At 43.4% G+C, this 17,373-nt stretch overlaps 1 protein-coding gene across 3 annotated transcripts in view; it reads right to left on the reverse strand.

Moving 5' to 3' along the window:
* Positions 1-16,699, reverse strand: part of ANO4 (anoctamin 4) — a 279,666-nt gene extending 262,967 nt beyond the window's left edge. For all 3 annotated transcript variants that reach the window (XM_043545329.1, XM_043545321.1, XM_043545320.1), the window contains exon 1: positions 16,195-16,699. The gene's annotated coding sequence lies outside the window, so the exon portion shown is untranslated. The remainder of the gene's footprint in view (positions 1-16,194) is intronic.
* Between the last annotated feature and the right edge of the window lie 674 nt (positions 16,700-17,373).

Raw genomic sequence — 17,373 nt, forward strand, 5'->3', positions numbered from 1 at the left:
ATTCTGGATTCAGGTTAAGAAAAAGTATGCTCCCAAACTTGAGAGAAAATGCTGATTTTATGCATCTCAATTCATCAAGTCACAACTCTCTCTTCATTCAAATGTCTCTAAAAACTTACTTCCTCCAAAATGCCTAAAGAAAGCAATTGCATAATTTTAAAAATCCCCAGCTCAAGATCTCCCAGCTTTCTGTATCTTTCAGACCGTAAACCCTTCAGCATGTGGACTATCCTTTTTATGTGCTGTACAGCACTGAGCTAAGGGCCGGACTGTGATACATTTACTCCAGTTTAGTTGCTCTTTATTCCATGAGTGGCCCCATTGGTTTCAGTGGGACTACAGGAACTCCTCACTTAAAGTCGTCCCGGTTTGCGTTGTTTCGTTGTTACATTGCTGATCAGTTAGGGAACACGCTCGTTTAAAGTTGTGCAATGCTCCCGTCATTTGGCAGCCACCTGCTTTGTCCACTGTTTGTAGGAAGAGCAGTCCAGTGGTGCTAGCTGGTGGGGGCTTGGAACTAGGGTGGACCAGCAGCCCCCCTCGCAGCTCCCTGCTCCCCGAAGTTCCCTGTGCAGCAGCTGCCCAGCAGGCTATCAACTACCGGCAGTTCAGCTGTCCCTCCCCCCACTGCCATGTGCTGCTCCTGCCCTCTGCCTTGGAGCTGCTCCCTGAGCCTCCTGCTTGCTGTGCGGGGTAGGGCGGGGAACAGGGGGGAAGAGAGAGAAGAGGGAGGCTAATGTCAGGGTGTCTCCCTCCACCCTGCTCCTGCACCCCACTTACCCCATCTTCCATAGAGCAGGTGGGGGGGGACACACGACAGTCCCGGAGGCAGCAGCTGAGGTGGGTCTCAGCTTGCTGATCTAATTAACAAGGCACTGTACTTAAGACAGGGATCAGCATACTTAAAGGGGAAATGCACATCTCTCACTCACACACACACTCACACACACACGGTGTGTGTCTCTGTCTGCTACGCTGTCTCCCCTCCCTTCATTCCTTCTGCCTTGTAGAGCATGAGGCTACATTAATAACAAGTTAACCCTTGAGGGCTAGTTCATCATTTAGCAGTAAGGCATTCCCTGGGAAATATCCCACCCTCTGACTTCACCACCTCAACCAAGCTTCACAATCATCATTGCTGTGTACCAGTATTAAATTGTTTGTTTAAAACTTATACTGTGTGTGTGTGTGTGTGTGTGTGTGTGTGTGTGTGTGTGTGTGTGTGTGTGTGTGTGTGTGTGTGTAATATAGTCTTTTGTCTGGTGAAAAAAATTTCCCTGGAACCTAACCCCCACATTTACATGAATTCTTATGGGGAAATCGGATTCACCTAACATAGTTTCACTTAAAGTTGAATTTTTCAGGAACATAACTACAACGTTAAGTGAGGAGTTCCTGTATTTATGGAGTAAGGCAATATTCAGTGAAAGGGTATCAGAATCTGGCCTTCATATATTGTCAGCAGCTATAAATTATCCTTCAAAATGAGGATGAAAAAATATGGAACAATCTGCCTGCCTGCTGTGCTTCCCTCTAGCCCCCTGATTCCCCAGTCCTGTCCTAAAACCCAACTCAAACCTCACTTCATCTGTGTTGTCTACAACCAGTGAACTGTTGAGCAGACTCCAATGTGCTCTTACCACTCCTTCACACTTCATCTTATTGTCATTATTCATTTATACTTCAGTAGCACCTAAAGATCTCAATCAAGGGTCAGGGTCCCATTGCGCCTGGCACTGTACACACATATAACAAAAGGACAGTCCCTGTCCCAAAGAGTTTACCGGCTTAATACAAGACACAGGTGGATAGAACAAGCAGAAGAGGGGAGCACAAGGCGAGACAGTTACGATTAGTGAAATAAGCAATAATCACATCACATCGGCTGCCTAACTTGGCTCCTGGCTTCACCTACTTATTCCTTATTATTGTGAACTTTGCAAGACTTTTACATTGTCAACACTTTTCAATACTAAATTGTATTTCACAAAAAAGCTATAATTGATCTGCTGAAGATTTGATAACCACTTCATGCCACATCAGAGCTAGATACCTTGGATTTAAACTTCTTTGAACACTTATTCTAAAGTCAACTGGGGAGATATCAGTCTAGACTGTTGCAAATTCTAATTGCAGAGATTTTGCTGGCTATATCTAACTGCTGCATCTGCCTGAACTGGGAAATACCCTGCAGTAGGGGCAGGATGAAAACAGACAGCATGCATTTTTACTCATAACTGATTTCCCGACCAACTGCAGCACTAGATTCTGTTCCACTCTTTCATTAAGGATTTTCAATTTCTCCAATTTCTAGTGATATTCTTTATACAAGATCAGACGAGCTGCAGTGTCTCTTTCATTCCCTCATTAATGGAAGAACCTGCCTCTGAATTATCTCCTCTCACTTGGTGTCTGAACATATTCAGCAAAACTGAAACACTAAAACCAGACAGATTAAAATTGTAAAATGTGTGGAGCATATGGCACCTGTTGGGGTAGAATTCCATCAGCATGTCACATTTCCTGCTATCAGGAAAACTCACGTTTCTAGGCTTGCACAGAATTTGACCTTTTCCATATGTACCGCAAGTTGTAGCATAGCTGTTTTTTCAGATGAGCTAAGAGTGCCTTGACATTGAAATGAAATGGTCTCAGCTAGAGGGCAAGGATGCTATACATGTAAGGCCCAGTCCGACTCCAATTGAAAACTCTTCTTTTCTTTAGTGAAACAAGATCAGACTCTTACTAACTAATAACTACCAATGTAACTATCCAGCACTCTTGATCGCTGCTGTTCTTAGAGCTCCTCCACACAACATGGCTGCCTCAACTTCTCATCATTTCTTCAAGACAGAAGACGTTTTTAAAACACAATTACATTTCAAAATACTTAAATCATACATTCTCATATAACAGCTACTTGAGGGGCTCCCTGTACTTTCAGTGATAACCATATCCACAGCTATGAAATGCCTCTCTGCCTTTGCCCACAGAGCAATTTTTCCACTATGTCCTTACTAGTTTTCCACAAGACCTCTGCCTTATTGAGTGCACAAGATGGATGCTGCTCAGGGAATAAATCAAGGTCATGCAGTGAAGGAGGCAGCTGTTTGTAGGGCCCCTGCCCCATAGGTTGCAGAAGTTGGAAGGTGTGCTGTGAATGAGGTAAAAGATTGCAGGAAGAGAAAGGAGAGTCCCGGGGTTGAGGCATTTGAATGCCACCCTGGAGAATTGGAATCTATCCCTGACTCTGCCACACGATGCTGTGCAAGTCACACAAAGCAAGCTTTTCAGGTGTGGCCACAAAGTGTGTGTTCCTCATTTTCTGAGTGCCCAACTTGAGACATTACAGGCCAGATTAGCTGCAGGGCTGGACACTCTCACCTGCTCCTAAAGTCAACGCAAGCTCTGCTCTAATTATATAAATGCTAGAAAATGCTAAATATTTTCAAAAAAATTAGGTGCTAGGCATCTGAAATTCAGCGCCCAACACTAATGGACCCTTTAAACCTCCGTCTCTCGGGTCCTCAGATCCCCAGATAGAATAAAATACTAAAATGATAAAGGGAATAATTATGCCATTTTACCTTGAAGGGTAGTTGTGAAGATAAATTCATTAACATGTCACACGCACTCAGGTACTATGGTGATGAGTTCCATAAAAGAGTCCACGAAAAAACGTGTAATTCTTTATTCAGAGCAGGGGCTGAAGGGTAAGCAGTAAATGATGCATGGGGTCACACACTGAATGATGAAGACAAAAAGAAATATTGAGCAGCCACCCATTCAAGGAGCACCGTCCATAATGTGCACTGAATGAGGTAGGCATCGTATGGAAAACGTAGTGTGTGATCGTGTAATTAAAGACTGTATCATAGTGCACATGCATAAGGGGGCCAAATTAAGATTGCACAGGCAGCCTTAATACTGGCATTTCTTAACTCATGAATGCTTGTGTTTGCACCCTTAACATTCTTTTAATATAATGATTTTGTGTAGAAGATATATAAGAATTCAATGTAATACTCATGATGGATAAAATTCTCTAATCACAGGCATTTCTATAAATGCAGCTCAGAAGACTTAAATGCTAAGCGTAGTCCCTAAAATGCATTTTGACCCTGAAGTCTCTAAACTAATAAGGTGACTTGCTTTGCAGTAATTACACAGGACACCCTATTTGAATTCTGACTCACTTAGCCCGGCATGCACTGTAACAGTGTGAAAACAGGAATTTTAGATTGTCTGAAAATCTCAATAGCCTTTCATAGCATGCAGCGGAAAGACAAACAAACAGGAAGTTTTAAATAAACAATGGAAGATAGCAATGGTATCAAAAGTTACTTAGCAAACAGATCCTAAATATTTGTTTGCATTTTGTAATAACATGGTAAACCTAAAAGGACACCAATTTAAAAACCATACTTCTGCCTTAAATTTTTACTTGTTACAAGTCATATTTAAAATGACAGACTAAGAGATGAGAGGGTATTTTTCCAGCTTACTTTGTGTACTTGACTGCACTTTATATATAGGAAATGTCAGTGTTTCCCCTGAATGACCAATCAAGATGGGAAGAATGGTTGAGGTAATATGGCACTAGAATGGGACTTAACAGTCCTGGGTTCAACTCAGCCACAGACTTCCTGTGTGACCTTGGGCAAGTCACTCACTGACTTCGGCACAAAAAGTGGGAGTATGCTAACAGTAAAGTTTGCGGATGACACAAAACTGGGAGGTACTGCCAATTTAGAGAAGGACCAGGATATCATACAGGAGGATCTGGATGACCTTGTAAACTGGAGTAATAATAATAGGATGAAATTTAATAGTGAGAAGTGTAAGGTCATGCATTTAGGGATTAATAACAAAAATTTTAGTTATAAGCAATCAGAAGTAACAGAAGAGGAGAAGGACCTTGGAGTATTGGTTCACCACAGGATGACTATGAGCTGCCAATGTGATATGGCCATGAAAAAAAGCTAATGCGGTCTTGGGATGCATCAGGCGAGGTATTTCCAGTAGAGATAAGGAGGTGTTAGTACCATTATACAAGGCACTGGTGAGCCATCATCTGGAATAGTGTGTGCAGTTCTGATCTCCCATGTTTAAGAAGGATGAATTCAAACTGGAATAGGTACAGAGAAGGGCTACTAGGATGATCCGAGGGATGGAAAACCGGTCTTATGAAATGAGACTCAAGGAGCTTGTCTTGTTTAGCCTAACCAAAAGAAGGTTGAGGGGAGATATGATTGCTCTCTATAAATATATCAGAGGGATAAATACCAGAGAGGGAGAGGAATTATTTAAACTAAGTACCAATGTGGACACAAGAACAAATGGATATAAACTGGCCATCGGGAAGTTTAGACTTGAAATTAGAAGAAGGTTTCTAACCACCAGAGGAGTGAAGTTCTGGAATAGCCTTCCAAGGGAAGCAGTGGGGGCAAAAGACCTATCTGGCTTCAAGATTAAACTCAATAAGTTTATGGAGGAGATGGTATGATGGGATAACATGATTTTGGCAATTAATTGATCTTTAACTATTCATGGTAAATAGGCCCAGTGGCCTGTGATGGGATGTTAGATGGGGTGGGATCTGAGTTACTACAGAAAATTCTTTCCTGGGTATCTGGCTGGTGAATCTTGCCCACATGCTCAGGGTTCAGCTGATTACCATATTTGGGGTTGGGAAGGAATTTTCCTCCAGGGCAGATTGGCAGAGGCCCTGGGGGGTTTTCGCCTTCCTCTGTAGCATGGGGCATGGGTCACTTGCTGGACGATTCTCTGCACCTTGAAGTCTTTAAACCATGATTTGAGGACTTCAATAGCTCAGACATAGGCGAGAGGTTTATTGCAGGAGTGGGTGGGTAAGATTCTGTGGTTTGCATTGTGCAGGAGGTCAGACTAGATGATCATAATGGTCCCTTCTGACCTTAATATCTATGAGTCTATCTATGAGAGTCATTTTTTTAAAGGTATTTAGGTGCCTAAAGATGCAGATATGTGCCTAATGGGATTTTCCAAAGCATCTGCTTCCAACAGTGACCAGTGCCAGGTGCTTCAGAGGGAATGAACAGAACAGGCAAACATCGAGTGATCCATCCCCTGTCGTCCAGTCCTAGCATCTGGCAGTCAGAGATTTAGGGACACCCAGAGGATAGGGTTGCATCCCTGAGCATCTATGGTAACAGCCATTGATGGACCTATCCGGAGGCACTTACCCAATTCTTTTTTGAATCCAGTTATAGTTTTGGCCTTCACAACATAATGAAGGCACATCTACAACCCCAAAATAGCTTGACAACCATAAGAATTTTAAAATCACGAGTTATACATCCTCCAGTCATGACATGTTTTTTTTTAAAAAAAGAAAAAGAATATTGGGTTCTTTTTATGTGCCTCTTTATTCCTGTACTCAAATGACCAGGCAAAGGTGGGGCTGATTATCAGTTTACTAACAGGAGAAGCGCTGGCCTGGATATCCCCTTCTGAAACAGGAGGACTCATTTCTGGACCATTTCAAAGAATTCATCTAATTCTTCTTGCTCATATTTGATGGCCCAGGAGGCCCAGACCACCAAAGTCGCCCTGCATTTCCTCACGCAGAGTTCACAGTCTGTCTCAGCCTCTGCAGCCCACCTCCAGCATCTGTCTGCCAATACCGCCTGGAATAAGGCAGTAAAGTTTTATTACTTTCCTCCAGGGCTGAGCACCACCACAGAGGACAAGCTGGCTCAGGTCAACCTCCCTGCTGAGTTGTCGTCCTACCTCAAGCTCGGTATCTCAGTAGACAACAGGCTGCTTGAGCAATGCCTGGAGAAGAGGAGGACTTACACTGGACCCCAGCCTAGTACCACAACCCCGTGAAAATGCATTCTGCCCAGTACCAGAGCAGAGCCCATGAAAATCCACACCACTCAAAGATGCCTCACAGACTGAGAGAGAGTCCCAGTGCTGGACTGGCCTCTGTCTGTACTTTGCTTCAGGGTGCCGCCACACATTCAGGCTGGCCACGATACCAGTAAATGACCTTGTTCAGCCTTGATAGAGGGATCATGGCTGAACATAACAAGGGGATCAGAGTCCCCAGACAGACCCCCTCTACTACTCACATGTGCTAGGGTTGCCAGGTATCCAGTTTTTGACCAGACAGCCCAGTCAAAAAGGGACCTATCCAGTGTCCAGTCAGATGTACTGAACAGACACCAAAATCCAGTTACCACAGGAAGGAAAGGTGCCAGGTCATCAACCAGCACCAGCCCTTGCTCAGCCGGGACTGCCTCCTACCTGCATCTCGTGGGCAGGCAGCAGGCTCTGTGTCAGGGGCTGCAGCTCCTGTCCCAGCCCTGGAGCAGAGGAAGCCCAGCTTGGGGAGTTGAGGGGGAGGGAGATGGAGAGGATCAAGCGAAGAGGAAGGTAGATGGGGGAGAGCAATGAGCTACAGGGGGAGGGCAGGAGAGGCGCAGGGGGCAGGGCCTCAAGGGAAGAGGTGGAGCAGGGGCAGGGCATTGGGGGAAGAGGCGGAGCAGGAGGTTCCAGTTCCACTCCTGCTGTAGTGTCCAGTTTTCAGAAATTAGAAAGTTGGAAACCCTAGCATGTGCCCCAACACTAGCAGACCCCACCCCCCATCAGCCCCACTTGCAAGTCCAGTTCTGGGGCCGGCCCCAGTCACAGCTGAAGTAAACTGCACCTTGTTTGCCCTCTGCCTTTTTCTGGACACTGGAGGCCCAACTGGCCTTTGAATAACCGAAGGTGGCCTTCACTTCAACACCCGTGTTAATGCACCCATCCAAGTTTTTCATCATGGAGACAGACAGGGTGGCTTATGCAATCCAGGGGCTGTGCTATCACAATAGCAGGGGGCTGCAATGGCAAGCCAGACGTGTTGTCGCACAAAAGGGAGTCCCTCGCAGCGGGTAAAGACTATAACACTGGCAGATCAGGTGCCAATTCATGCCAAGTTCCCCCCGTCTCAACTAAAGACTGACAGATTCAAAGCTGAAATCTGTCTGGCTCACTTGTGGGTTAATATTATGGGATAGGTCAGGGGTGGGCAAACTTTTTGGCCTCAGGGCCACATCTGGGTATGGAAATTGTATGGCGGGCCATGAATGCTCACGAAATTGGGGGTGAGGGCTCTGGCTGGGGGTGCGGGCTCTGGGGTGGGGCCAAAAATGAGGCATTCAGGGTATGGGAGGGAGCTCTGGGCTGTGGCAAGGGATTAGGGTGGGGGGGGGCTGGGGATGAGGGGTTTGGGGTTCCATGAGGGTGCTCTGGGTTGGGACCGAGGGGTTGTGAGGGCGGATGGGGGATTAGGGCTGGTGCAGGAGGTTTGGGCCCGGGACGAGGTTAGGGGTGCAGGCTCCAGGTGGCACTTACCTCAAGCAGCTCCCAGAAGCAGCGACATGTCCCCCTCTCCAGCTCCTAGGTGGAGGCATGACCAGGCAGCTCTGCACACTGCCCCGTCCACAGTTGCCGCCCCTGCAGCTCCCATTAGCTGCAGTTCCCAGCCAATGGGAGCTGCGGGGGCAGCACTTGGTAGGGGGGCAGTGCGCAGAGCCCCCTGGCTGCCCCCATGTGCAGGAGCCAAAGGGGGGACATGCCGCTGCTTCTAGGAGTCACGCGGAGAGGAGCAAGCCCCTGACCCTGCTCCCCGGCGGGAGCTTGAGGGCCGGATTAAAAGGTCTGATGAGCCAGACATGGCCTGTGGGCTGTAGCTTGCGCGCCTCTGGGATAGACATTAGAATTAAAAGAAAATGTTTGGACTCTATCAAAAGCTAGTGAGCTGCATGCATTAATCTTACTTGTAATATCTGTATTCCATATTGTAATGTAATATTTGGGCAGGTGTAGTGTGAGCGTCTGACTGTATGAATCACCAAATCACCATACAGGAGAGGGACATTAATTAGTAGGAAGAGCTGCTCTTCTACAGAAATTGTATGCTCCTCCCAAAACAAAGGCTATGGTTGTTTTTTACACCTCGAAACTCTCTACATCTGGATTGAGAAATCATCAGCAAAAGAACTAAAGACTCTTATTGTTCTGCTCTTTTCCTTGTGAAGATGAGTCATGCAAGTGGACTCCTCCCACCAGCTGAGTTTGCAGTTGAGAGCACACGGCGGGAAGGGGATAAAAACCCAAAACAAAAAGAACTAAGCAGCTCTGTTGCTGGGACTGTAGGGGATGGGCAAGGAGTTTCCTGAACAAAACCAAGAGATCCCCAGCTGCTTAGCCAGGGTTAACCCTAAAAGACAAGTTTCAGAGTAGCATCCGTGTTAGTCTGTATCTGTAAAAAGAACAGGAGTACTTGTGGCACCTTAGAGACTAACAAATGTATTACAGCATAAGCTTACTTCCAACTTATCTGTATGTATGTACATCTTACTATATGTTCCATTCTATGCATCCGATGAAGTGGGCTGTAGCCCACGAAAGCTTATGCTCTAATACATTTGTTAGTCTCTAAGGTCCTAAAAGACAAATAGAGCTTGCTGATTATAGAAGCCTCTATTACCCTTTAAAACCTAAGACTAACACATTTGTGTTTCTATATTTGCTAGCTTTAACCTTGTAAATAACTCTCTAATTTCCTTTTCCTATTTAGTAAATATTCATATAGTTTATTATAGGATTGGCTACAAGTGTTATCTTTGGTGTGAGATCTAAGATGCAATTGACATAAGGTAAGTGAATATTGCTGTGATTCTTGATCGTAAGGGTCACCTTGTCTGGGTGGCAAGACAGACTGGAGTATCCAAGGAGACTGTCTGTGACTCCATTTGAGGCTATTAAAGTGCTTGAAGAGTTTGCACTTGGGGCAGTTTGTTGGTGAAATCTAAGTTTAGAACTCATGACTAATTTGGGGTTTGTGACCTGGTTTTCTAACAGTCTGCCATGAAATTGGGACTCATGCTTTTGCACAACTGTTGGGAGTGTCAGCAAGACCATTGGGGTAATATTATTCTGAGACTGTGTTTATGTCCCAGAAGATCCGTCTCACCTTGCAATTCTCTAACTATGCCATGACTCACTCCAGCCAGCCACTTCAGGCAGTGGAAGATGATAACATTGATTTTGCGGCATTTCCATTGGCCAAGATTGCATGTCTCCGTTAGGGCCAACGTTGACTCTTGCAAGGTATGCTGCTGGACAAAGGTCCACTGTAATAAATCTCTGGGCACCACGGTCCCACTACCTACTCCTTCCCTACCCTATCAGTCCATATTTATGGACTTCATTGTAGACCTCCCCAACTTTCAGGACCACACAGCCATACTAGTAGTCATTGATCTCCTGCCCACTTCATGCGCTATTGGAGATCCCCACAGTGCATATGACAGCCTGTTTGTTCCTTGATCCTGTCTTTAAGCCCCACAGATTACCCTCCAACATCATGTCTGACCACGGATCGCAATTTGTCTGCCACTTCTGGCAAGAGTTATTCCGCCTCTTGAACATCAACCTGCACCTCTCCACAGCACATCACCCCCCAAACGGATGGACAACCGGAATGGGTGAATCTCATTTTGGAGCAGTATCTCGGTTGTTTTATTAATCGCCACCAGGATGACAGGTCCAACTTTTACCTTCTGCAGAATTTGCTTGTAACAACTCTGATCACAAATTCACCTACCAAAGTCCTTTCTTTTCCAACGATGGCTTTCACCTCTGATTCCAACCATCCCTACCATTGACTTCCCACATCACTGCAGCCTCTGACCTTGCTAAATACCTCCACCATGTCCAGGAGGAACTGAAACCCCAGTTGGATGCTGCCAAGGAGGATGATAAGCGCTTCACCAACTGCCATCATTGAGTTGCCCCTCCAGCTACTGTTGGGGACAAGATATGGCTGTCCACACAACATACGGACACTGCCTATCCCTCCTGAAAACTTGACTAAACTTGACGGCTGGTACCTTGGTCCCTTTTTGGTCATTCAACAAAATAACCTGGTCACCTTCTGTCTCCAATTGCCCCCCAGGATGCAAGTGAACTCTGTGTTTCATGTCTTCCTTTTAATGAAACACATACCCAATTGCCTCCCCAGATGAAAACAGCCTCATCACCCCTCTTGTCCTGGTGCAGAGACAAGAGGAGTATCACATAAGGCAAATTCTTGATTCCAAGATCTTTCAGAAAAAGGTCCTATACCTGGTTGACTGGGAGGGAGGGAGGGATATGGCCTAGAGGAATGCTGATGGGAACTGGCTACTGACATCCAAGCTGTCCATGAATTTCATCAACCTAGTCCTGACAAGCCTGGTCCAAAGACAACTGAGAGATGCTCTTGAAGAAGGGGTAATATGAGGTAAGCCCTCAACTATAGCTTGCAATGACTCATCCCTCGGCAGAACCTGCGATGACTCATCCTTCAGGTGTGCATCAGCAGGTGTGAGCAAGGACTGGGTCAGATGACCCCCAGGGACAGCTATTAAATCCCACAGGAAGAGCAGCAAGCCAGTCTGTGCAATGTCATCACATGGCTGGAAACTCTTCCTCATGGTGTTATGGCCTACCCCGGTTTTCAGCCTGCCCCTGTTCCTGCCCTAAGCTTCCAGCCTGTTCTCACTAGCTATCCACCTTCTCCTGCAGAAGCCAGCTTTGCCCCTGCCTTGGGGAGTTGCCCAGCGACCCCCAAACACCACCCTACATATATATTTTAAGATATATCTACATTTGCCCTTTTACATGGAAGAGAGGCATAATGAAAAAGCTTTCACTACCTGTGTTTTCTTGGGACAAAATTCATTCATGTGCCTATGCACCACTTAATGGTGCACAAGTCTTGTAGGTCTTATAGAGAGGACCCTTGAAGACGGTATGTGTTGTGATATTGGAATCCTTTCCATTTCATGTTATAAGAACTATCTGGTAAGTCCCAGTTTTAGACTTCTAATTTAAAACAGCTTGATTTGTGCGTTCTTGTAAATGAGATAACTATGTAAAGTTCTTGATCTAGGATTACCACTGAAATAAAATTGGCTTGACTCAACTTTGAAGAGAGAGATATGCCACTCACAGAATAAATATTTCTGCAGTAATTTAAAAGTGAAAATGACTCCATTTAAATTTCCCATAGAGTTTCATATTCACAAAACCCAAAATAAATATACCTATAGATTAAGACAGCATTTCCCAAACTGCATTCCGCGGAACGCTGGTGTTCCGCATGGCGTGAATCGGTGTTCCGGGAAAGAATCGTAATTTAAAAAAAGGGTCTTGCACCTGATTTTTGTACTGCTTTATACGCGCTTTCCAGTTAGAAATGGTTAGTTCAAGTTATTTTAAATTTGTATTTTTGCTTGTTTTATAAAATAAAATATATTTGAGCATAAATAGTGCCATTTTTTATTTGAAAACCAAATGACTAGAAAATAATATTAGAAATGTTCCATAAATATATACCAGGTGTTCCGTGGCCAAAAAAGTTTGGGAAACGCTGGATTAAGAGATTACTTTAATAATTTGCCATAGCCGAATAGGCATGGGGCCAAATTTTACTCTGTTTCACCAATATAAATCTGGAGTAACTCCGTTGGCTTGAATAGAGTCACTCCAGATTTACAGGGGTGTAACTGAGACCTGAATTTGGTCTATGATCAGGTTTGCCTAATAAATTATGGGAGAGTAGTTTAAAGTGTCTGAATGTCCGCTACAGGACAGGATCATAAGATAGGGTAATTTTTACGTCATTTATAATACTGAAACATTTGGAGTTTATGTTTCACAGGAGAGAAAAGACAGCACTGTGTATAACAGAAAAAGAAAAGACAATATATTTGCAGCTGAAAAGGATGTGATGAAATACATAGCAAGAAAACGGAAAAAGCTACATGGAAATCAAGTGAGCTATTTGTAAATGTAGTTCTTCTGTATGTTAAATATTTGCTATAAATGTGTAGGATTGAGTATCTGTATAGTCTTAGGTGAGTATAAACCTTTAAAGAACCTGCTCCCATGGCCAAATCAAGATGAAGAATGCACATTAAATATATACAGAAAAAATAATGCAGAGACTTCATCAGACCAATGGGTGTTTTTAGCTCACTAAGGAACAGGGCTTTTTCCTTTTATTCTTTTTTCCCCTGCAGCTGTTTTCTATGCAGACTTCAGACACTCTGCAAAGGAATTAACATGACACCATGCTGTGAGACAGGGAAGTACTGTGTGCGCAGCCCCAAATCAGAGCATTTCTTCAGAGCTTTATGAGAATTAAAAAGCATTTATACTTTTGAAGACAATGTTATTTTAGCAATTTCCCCCTCATCCTTAGCCCCCATATTTTTTCCATCATTACGTTTTACACCCCGATCCTGCAGTGGGATTAGCTAACACAGACTATCGACAGAGACGCACAGTTTGTTGATTTAAGTGGGACAGAGCATAGACATAAGGGTCCACACTAGCACATTCTATTGCAAGATTCAGCTCTGAATATTGAGGAGCTAAGTTATGATAAAGTAAATTTGATAATTTCTTCTCCCTCTCCCCAACATGGAAAACTTTTTAGAAAAAGGTAAGTGGGAACACATATCCTGATGTAGTTTTGGCTTTTCAGCTATTTGTCATTGCACTGGTAAGACATGGTTTTGTGTCTAGTTTTTAAGAAATAATCAAAAATAACTTTTGCAAGAAATTCATTTTTCAAATGTATGTGTCATTTTTGAGAGAAGGTCTGGTTAGCTGTTTGCTGAGAGGAGACGTTGTTTTGGGGAGCGGGAAAAAATGTGGTTTTGTAATCATCTTTTTTAAAGTATGTACAGTATAATGTGTTATTTTTTAACTCTAATCTTTAAAAGTTCTCAAATTCAGCTGCCTTGAATCAGTTACCCAGACTTGTGCAAGCATTTTGTATATATTTTAAATAAAATTTACAAAAATATTACAGGGAACAAAACAGTATGTGTGGATATAGTTTTACATACACACACACACACACACACACACACACACACACAGAATTATGTTATATTCAGCCAATACTGTATGTCAACAGCGATCTGAATCTACTCTGTCAAAAGTAATGCACTGGAGTTGATAGTTTCATGTGTGCATTAGGAAGACTCCTGCTGGTTTCAAAAACACGAAGTTACTTCTACATTTTAATTACAGTCACCAGAAATTAATAAAATAGAAAGAAAATAATCCAAATAGCCTCTATTACCCACATCAAAAAACACAATAATCCCCATGCATTTGAAAGCACAGAATGTTTTTGGTACCATGCAGCACCCAAGCACTTTAGAAGCACTTTGCTAAAACATTCTGAAAGGATGAAACCTTTCTCTGTACTGCACAGGTGTCTTAATAGAGAAAGATAACAGACATCTTTACCTCCCACAGATACAGCAGCAGGGCAGGATCCCAAACCTAGGACTCAGCAGAACTCCAGCACTCAACAGCACACTAGGGAGGGAGACAGGAAACGGTATTGCACCAACCAGTGCATCATCCTCTCAAGATGTCTGGGTCTGCATGTTAGGGAGCCTACCCAGACCTCAATAGTCTGGAGCGTGTGGTGTCCTCTCCAACACATGCTAAATGTTGGCGCACGCTGCTCTGTTTCAGAGGAGAAGCAGTATGTGCCCCACCACACAGTGCAGCTACCCACACATACAGGTATGTATATGGCCCCATCACCATAGCATCTAGCACCGCCTGCAATTACTGCGCAAACAGCAAGCCCTGCCTCCTCCTATCAGTAAAGGCCGGATTGGGCCCAAAGTGTTGGAAAGAGATTCAGGTGGTTATATGGCAATATTTAAAGTCTTCACTCACTTTGGAGGAGAAAGATAAACATCTACAGTTAAGCAAATAAAACACGTACTCTAGATCACAGGCTACATCACTAACAAAAGATTTCTTTATTAAGGAATCCATAATTTATTATACATTCAACAATGAAAACTGATTTCCAGGCAGCAGCATCTCTCTAGCCTACCCTGATAAGAGAAAATTCCGAGTTAAAAGAAACTCTGCCCTTATCCTGCCTCAGTGAACAAAAGGGGTGCAGCATATCTGCATGTTGCCTTGCTTGTAGGTAGCTGTGCAAGGATTTACATCAGCCCGTAACAAGCTTGAACTGTAGTGTTGTATCCTACCCCATCAGCGGACCCCTGATGATTTAGCGAAGTGTTTATTATTCTTACACTGTACAATGGACATACATAGATAATCCACACTATGGAGTCACAATATGAAATACATTTAGTCATAAGAAATATTTGCATACTATGGCTTCCTGCTACCAAATATGCTGTAAAAATATTCTTTAAAAAAGATACCAGTTTGCCATTGTGCTGTCGTCATTTTAATCCTCAATGGCTCAACCTCTTTTTAGAAACAAATACCTCCAGGACATACTTTCCGTTACGGACTAAATAACAACCTTCCTATTTTTTGTTTTTAAAATCAGACTTGTTAACATAGCATGAAGCATGGATGAAGCAAGCGAATGGTTTCTGTTACTGTAACTTAAAGGCATTTTTTCCTCTGAAGCGTTATAAAAGCACTTTCAAAGGTGAAGAATTTAGAATCACACAGATTACAGAAGGAAAGACCTGGTAGGTCATTCAATCAGTTCCCCCCCAGCCCACTCAGGGTAGGTTTTTAGAGGTCAGCTCAGAGTGAATTTTACCGTCCAACTTGCAGATGCCTGAAGAGAAGGGTTTATACTGGAAATACGGACAGAACCTTCCTTAACTATGGTGAGGATAGCAATCATTGGCACAATCCACACGTGTGCACCACACTTAAAGCTGAAGAATTACAGAGTTTTCTAGATGGCTAGTCAAGTGCAGGCTTTTTTGTCCTTCCAGTATTGTGGTGCAGACCTGTATGCATGAGTAACCTTTATCAAATCTGTAATTTCATTCAGTTACACCGAATGCCTGTAACACTGCTGCCGCTCACAACCATGAACACGTTCCCATGCCTCCTGTTTCAAGGACAAAGAGATAGGACTCAGATTTCAACTGGTATTTAAAAGCTCGGGCTTACAGGAGAAAAATAAAGAAAAAGTTTTATTTCAGTTGGCTAAAAACACTGCAACATGAAGCAGATGAAAATGAGCATTAGATACTGAATGAAGGTCACTGGGCTTAGCTGAGAATAGAAGGGGAGGGAGAGAGGGAGAGAGCACTGCAGCAAAGAAGCTATGCTCAGCCAATACATGCTGGCACTTACCATCAAAATAGAAAGATCCAAAGAGAATCAGATTAAGGATCCTTTTTATGTATCTTCAATAGAAAGACATCCAAATGAAGCTCCGACCGCAGCTGTCCAGACACAGGCAAGATAGTGTGATGATATACATAAAATACTAGTATACAACCAGTAAGTCCTCTCACAGCCTTCCAAAACCTATAAGCAGTTTGTGCTGTATAATCTATGTTAAGAAGTCGGAAGAAAACTGCTACATAGCTCTGCCGTTAAAACAGACTGTTGTATTTCCTCAGTCACTCAGGCTGCTCTGTTTTCATCTTCATAGTCTCACAATTACTTGCATCCTAGAGGTGGCCTGGGGGTGGGGAAAACAGAATTCTCTTCCAAGTGGAAAGGAACCGAGAGACCGCATCAATATTCTTAATCAGTCATTGCAAACAACCAATCAGAAGAGCTTGAGCTGTGTCAGCATGACAGTTGACCAAAGCACTGACAGCAGAACATTGAGGCAAACCTCACATTCCACTGCTTATACAAGACCACTCATAGGGTAATCTGCTTCTTAACCCCAGTGAGGCTTTATTTTCACCTACACAAATAAATTGACTGCATGTGCTGTGGCTTCCCTTCAAAGGATAAAGCATGAAAGGTACCCAATATGAGGTCTTCACATTGCCTTTCAGATACACTAGCTTCTATGTCTCTGCAGTCATACTAAAGTCAGGACAAATAAACAAACAAACAAAAAACACAGAATAAAAGTTTGAGACTTAATTTGCCCCTACCTTCTAGTATTGTTAACCCAAAATCTGCTAGCCATGATCTATTATGTATACAGGAGAAGCACTGAAAATTGCCACCTCTTCAAAGATTTATTTTATTTTACCCTAAAAAGGAAAGCATACTAAAGATTTAAAAACAGGGATTTTGTTGCTGGGATTTTGTTCACAATTAGCCTTGTGAAAATCAGTACGGTTTTCAACATATTATTGGACCTACATAGTAGCAGATCTATGTGGCATGTATATGTAAAAGTTTCATCAATTAAAATTATTGTTGGATTAAATACTTTGGTGCATATGGTGTGTATCCTACTACAGAAAGACTTGAGGAAATTTGCACCTTTATGGAGTTTATTAAAAAAATTGAGAGCCTACCCAATCTGTGGATTTAAGTCAGGTGCATTTAAGTATTCCACCG

Source organism: Chelonia mydas, chromosome 1, assembly GCF_015237465.2.
Source record: "Chelonia mydas isolate rCheMyd1 chromosome 1, rCheMyd1.pri.v2, whole genome shotgun sequence".
In the NCBI taxonomy this organism is placed as follows: Eukaryota; Metazoa; Chordata; order Testudines; family Cheloniidae; genus Chelonia; species Chelonia mydas.